This window comes from Lepidochelys olivacea (assembly GCF_965140295.1).
Source record: "Lepidochelys olivacea isolate rLepOli2 genome assembly, chromosome: 10".
Lineage (NCBI taxonomy): Eukaryota > Metazoa > Chordata > Testudines > Cheloniidae > Lepidochelys > Lepidochelys olivacea.
In genome coordinates this window covers 67,537,130-67,543,129 of record NC_140420.1, presented here as the reverse complement: position 1 = coordinate 67,543,129, position 6,000 = coordinate 67,537,130, and positions in this window count along the sequence as shown.

The following is a 6,000-nucleotide window of genomic DNA, read 5'->3' as shown; positions in this document are numbered from 1 at the left end:
AATAGTATAAACATCCAGTCTGAATGCTCAGGACAGGCAGGACATAGTATATTTCAAAACATTTGGCAATAATTTATCTAAAAAGTATTGTGATTTGTCCAGCTGTTCATGGATCTAGATTAGGAAACTCGTTTTCCTTTAATCAATGGATAATGAGGAGCATTTGTTTCTGACTTGTAAGATTATCTGAAGTACTAACTCTCCCTTCCTTTAGTAAAAATATGCATCCCCACCCCTCAAACACATACATTGAAAAAAAAAAACAGCAAATTCCTTGTTGGCTTCTACTCTTCTGATTCATTTCTCTTTTCAGCATCTTAACCCATTAAGTTTTCTATTTTGTGTATATTAGTTCTAATTTGTGTGCATATGTGTGTATGGAAGGAGCATTAATCACAGCAATGGCAGGAAAATGAAAGAGAACTTCTAAGCCTGTTGAAACAGCAATACCGTTCCAGTAAATTCAAGGTCTGCCAGGATTAACATTTGGCTGATCTGAGCCACCTGTTCCACAAGTGAACACACAGAGATGGAGTACTATTCCTGAGGAAGAGAACATGGATTAGCCTGGGGAAAGGAGATAGCCAGACCTCTGTGTAGAAGTAAAAATGGTCTGGGTTATAGGTCTGCTGCAGATCACATCAAAATAAACTGCAGTGTCCATTTTTCACTGTTGCTATTCAGATGGTTACATCTCAACCTGTCTTTGTGGCATGATTATTTAGGAGGTAATAACCATTTGTATAGGATCTTCATGTATCTTCTGAGGAAACACTCTGGTTGATGCTTGAGATTTTCAGGGCTGATTAGGAAATTTAGTTAATTTAAAAATTAGTGTGTGACTAAATTCCCTGCACCGCTTCTAAAATTGCAACCAGTGCTCAAATGGTCCCTTACTCCTTTGAACAGTACTGTTTTCAGGCTGATCCTGCAAACTCTTAGCTATGTGAGTAATCCTTAATCATCTAAGTAGTCCTGTTGCAGGATCCTATTCTTCCACGGTATATAAATGGCCACGTCTCTCTTAAAACTTAGGGAGATCTGTAAAGAGTTGCAGGGAAGCAAAAAATGGTGGACTACCTATGATCAAAAACATGTTCATTACAGAACATCTCTGAAGAAAGAAAACAGTAGAACTGCAGGGTAAATTATGATTGCGCCAGGACAGTTACCTGCACCACTATGTTAAACTCATTTGGAAGGATAAAGAAAAGTTTCTTATACACTTACAAAGATATTACATTAACATTGCTATTTAATAGGAAATTATAATCTTGTACATTTGGCTGATGTATTTCCCAGGTTTTCTTTTAAAATAATTTGTGTTGTTTTATTATAGTTTGAGGATATCCTGTGTTGTATCTTCGACACTGGTATTTGCACAGAAATTTCCATGGTATTTTAGTATTTATGCATGATTTTCAGCAGAAAGGTATCATCTGGCCCTGTAAGTCCAGTGCCAACTATTATGGAGCAAGGATAACAAGTGGTATTTTCAAAAGTGATTATGTTACTTAGAAGCACAAGTTCTCATTGATTTTCAATGAAACTCGTGCTTCTAAGTCACTTAGGTGCTTTTGAGAATTTCACCTAGCAACTTTTAAACAAACTCAGGTTTTCTTCATCAAATCATCTTGATGATTTCACATATCACTCTGATTATGCTGTGAATTCAGCCAATTACCTCCTCATTAGTCATGGAACTAACGTAATCACTGTTGAAAATACCACTTGTTATCCTTGCTCTGTAATAGTTGGAAACATTTATCTTTCACCATGGACTTTAAGAAACTGAATCACTACATGTATTCATTCTCTTTTTGGTTCTCTTTGTAGGGATGCTTTTCTCTTTCTAGCTGTTAGATTCTAACTTGTTTAGCACATTTCAAAAGTCCTGCAAGGTGGGACAGTCCCATAACCCAGGCTTCAGCCTGAGCCCAAACATTTACATTGTAATTAAAGAGCCCCACAGCCCAAGTCCCATGAACCCAAGTCAGCTAGCATGGCCCAGTTGCGGGTTTTTAACTGCAGTGTAGACATATCTTAAGAGGCTTTCTTCCTTCAAATTGAAATGCGCCTCCTGTTGGTTGGTTAGGAAATTAGCTCTTTCAGCGGCGTGCCTTTGCTAGTGGTGTCTCGTCCTCCATTACTTTCTTGGTCTCCACCGTCCTCACAGTCGGACCCACGTCACTCCCAGACTGCAGCGTCCCCTTCTGGACACAGCCCTCTCCCCCGTTCCGAGGGACCAGCAGCTTCTGGTTCTATGACTCGCCTCAGTGGTTCACTGCAGTCCTCAGTCTAGCCCCTTCCTCCCAGGGCAAACTGCAGTCTGGCTTAGCCACTTTCATCACTGGCTCCTCTCTGCCCTGCAGCTTTCTTATAGGGCCCAGCTCCTCCCTGCCCTGCAGCTTTCTTATAGGGCCCAGCCTGGTCCTGATAGGCTGCTTTCAAGCCTCCACTTAATTGGCTCCCTCTTTTCCCCCCACTTGTCCATGGTGTAAGATAAGTGTTTACAGGTTTATTAGTATCCTAGGTTAAATAAGTTTCACTACATCAATGGGTAAAATGTGTAAATAAAAGCCGGTTTTCAGAAAGGGCATGGATGCACAGACCAGGTCTTCACTCTACGAAGCATAATAGAACAGTACTTAGAATGGCAACAACAACTCTACATAAACTTCATAGACTTTGAGAAGGCTTTTGATAGCATTCACAGGACCAGCCTATGGAGCATTCTGCAGGCATATGGAATTCCTTTCCATATAATCAATGTCATCAAAAGCTTCTATTTCAACTTTATGTGCAGTATTGATCACAGTGAGCTCAGTTTTGAAGTCAAAACAGGAGTACATCAGGGGTGTCATGTCTGCAATCCTCTTCAATGTTGCCATCGACTGAGTAATGTGGCGTACAACAAGACATGTCCAGAGGCATTAAATGGACACTCTTCTCATCCCTTAAAGACCTGGACTTTGCAGATGATCTCACACTCCTATCGCATCCCAACACCATATACAAGAAAAAAACAACTCGACTCAATGCATTCAACCAGCAAACTGGACTGAAAATCAACCACAATAAGACAGATATCATGGCCTTTAATATTGCCTCACCATCACCAGTACAGATAGAAGATTATGTTCTCACCAATGTAAAAACATTCACATACTTGGGCAGCACCATCAGCCAGGAAGGTGGAACAAGCCAGGACATCCGTAACAAAATCAATAAAGCCAGGAACACCTTCAGGTGTTTAAATACAGTCTGGAAATCATCAAAATACAACACCAGAACCAAACTCAAGATTTATCAGAGCTGAGTACTTTCAACACTACGTTATAGTGCAGAATGCTGGGGAATGAGAGAGTCTGACATGTCCAGACTGTCTTCATTCCATACAACCTGCCTCCGAAAAATCCTCCGTATCTTTCAGCCCAGAAAAATCTCAAACCTAGATCTATTGACACAGTGCAGCCAAGAGGATCTGAGCACCATCGTTGCCAGGAGGCACTGGAGATGGATCGGTCGTGTGCTTCCGATGTAAACTGATTCCATCCCCAGAGTAGCAGTAAGATGGACACCTGAAGGCAAAGGAAAACAAGGCCACCCGAAAACAACATGGCAAAGAGCTGTGGAAGCTGAGCTGAAAAACCTGGGGCCCAGCTGGAGAACCACTGAACGACTTGCCAGAAACAGACAGGAGTGGAGGCACTTTGTCACTGCCCTGAACACCAGAAGCATAATAGGAACATGATGATGATGATGGTGAAATGTGTAGTGAAACAAATTAAAAAATGCATATTACTATCACTCATTTACATCATTCAGAGCAACCTCTAAAGGGAAAGCTCTGTAAAGGCTTCCACCTATCTGCTTTTTCCTCTAAATATGAATTTATCAGCCACACTCACTAAACCAGCACATCTGCATTGCGACATGCTTAGCCAGGGGGATCTCTGCTGCAAATTGCATGCATGCAACTGACCTTGATGTCAACAATAATTATTTGTGTAGCACATGCCTTCCGGAAGGCTCCCAAAGCACTTGGTAAATTGGCCCTATCTTTCCTTCATTGGGCATCCTAAACAACCATTTAGACAACACTGAGACAAACCCCTACAGTTACAAAGAAGGCCACGTACCATTATCCTATGGGCACACTCAGAGTCTACGTGCATTTGTTGTTTGGATATCTTTGCATGCACAGTTGCTGAGCTCATGGACGCAAATTAGATATTTGTCTTACATATGCTTGTTCACAAACATTTGCAGGTGCAAATGGCCAGTTTGCATCCATAATTACATTGATTGCACATGCACAGATAGGTACACAAATATATAATAGATGTAAAAATGCAAGTGAACCCTATATATCACTTAATGAAAACCAGCCCCTTCATGTCCACCTGCAGACTACTGTTGTACTGGTGTCAACTGAAAAATCTAACACCCACCCACCCACCCCCGAGCATACAGAGGAGAGTTCGATTTATTTCCTTGAAAGGATGATGGAGCAAGTCAACCCCATAACAATTTAAACCTGTGGTTTCTGGCTGTCTTTGGAGGTCTAGGCATGAAAGAAGGAAAGAATCTGCAATACAGAGTCTCAATGCAGATAACAGATTTGACCTGAAAGTAAAACTTTGTCCTATGCATTTCCAATTTATTTTCCAGAGGTCACTGCCAGCTACATTTAGTCTGAATTTCTGATTTCTGCGTTTTCATTACTTGAAATTGTCTTTTCTCCTTGAGTAGAAATTTGTGGAATGTTTTGGGAAGACGGCATCCCACAAAAACCCATTTTATACTTATCACTAAAAAGGCACCTTCCTTCTGACAATCTCAAAGCTCTTTACAAACCCAAAATAACTAAGCTCCACAACTTTGTGAGATAGGTATATCTGTCCATAGGTTGCAGTCCCCTGTTTTCACTTGCCATATCTATTTTATGTCTCACTCAGTGGGAAACCAAAACTCCTTCAGTAACAAGTTTAACAGAAACCTTGTTAAAACAGAGCCACTCAGAAGCATGTGCTAAGTCATTCCTGCTAGGTTAGCTATTAAAATTACATGAATGAAGTAGAAAAATACTGTCACTAGCAAAAATACTTTTTAAAAGTGTGTGTGTATTGGAGTGTGATCTGAGATGAGCTGCATGTGTTAGAATATGTAAGGACTACTTTTATTCATTTGACTCATTCTCATCCATACAAACAGTCCATTTACGTCAATGTACTATTCGTCCAAATAAGGATTACTCATAAGAGTAAAAGTTTCATGATTGGGCACTAAGTACTAAACCAAATAATTCCAGTGTTCGGAAATGCCATGGGAATATCTTAGATTTCCATCAAGTTAAGTCTTGCATAGATAGTAATGCTCCTTTTTTCCTAATGTGACTATGGTCACTCCCTTCTCTGACTGTTGTTTGGGTGTAATTATAAGGTGCCTGCAGAAATCCCATTAAATATCTTTAGTTTTTGTTTGTAAATTATCTGGTTTGTATGGGTTATATAGTGATTTATGTGTTCAAAAGTCACAGCAAAATTCCATATCAAGAACTATGTCATCTTAGAACATCTTAGAACATTTTAAAATGAATCACAATACTGTAACTGCCATTTCAGTCTTTGAAATTGAACATTTAGGGTTTTTACTTTTTCCAGCTCAGTAGAATCTGTCTTTCAAATATTACCAAGGACACATGAGCATTGCCTAAGAGGTGGCAGTTTGCCCGCAAAGCAGTCAGTGGGCAATTTATTTATTAAGGGTGCAAGAGATACAATATGCAACTGCACATCTTGCCCAGACCTAAAACCAAAAATATAGCTAAGGCCCTGAAGTTCTCATTCTCACTCTGGCCCTAGTTCTGAGTTGTATTTGGTGTACTGCAACTTTGTGGCCAAAACTGATGCACAGAGAGACAGGAGAAGGAACAAGACATTTTCCTAAAAAGAGTTCGAGTGTGCGAGGATCTGAATTGCTGAGGATGCTGCAGAG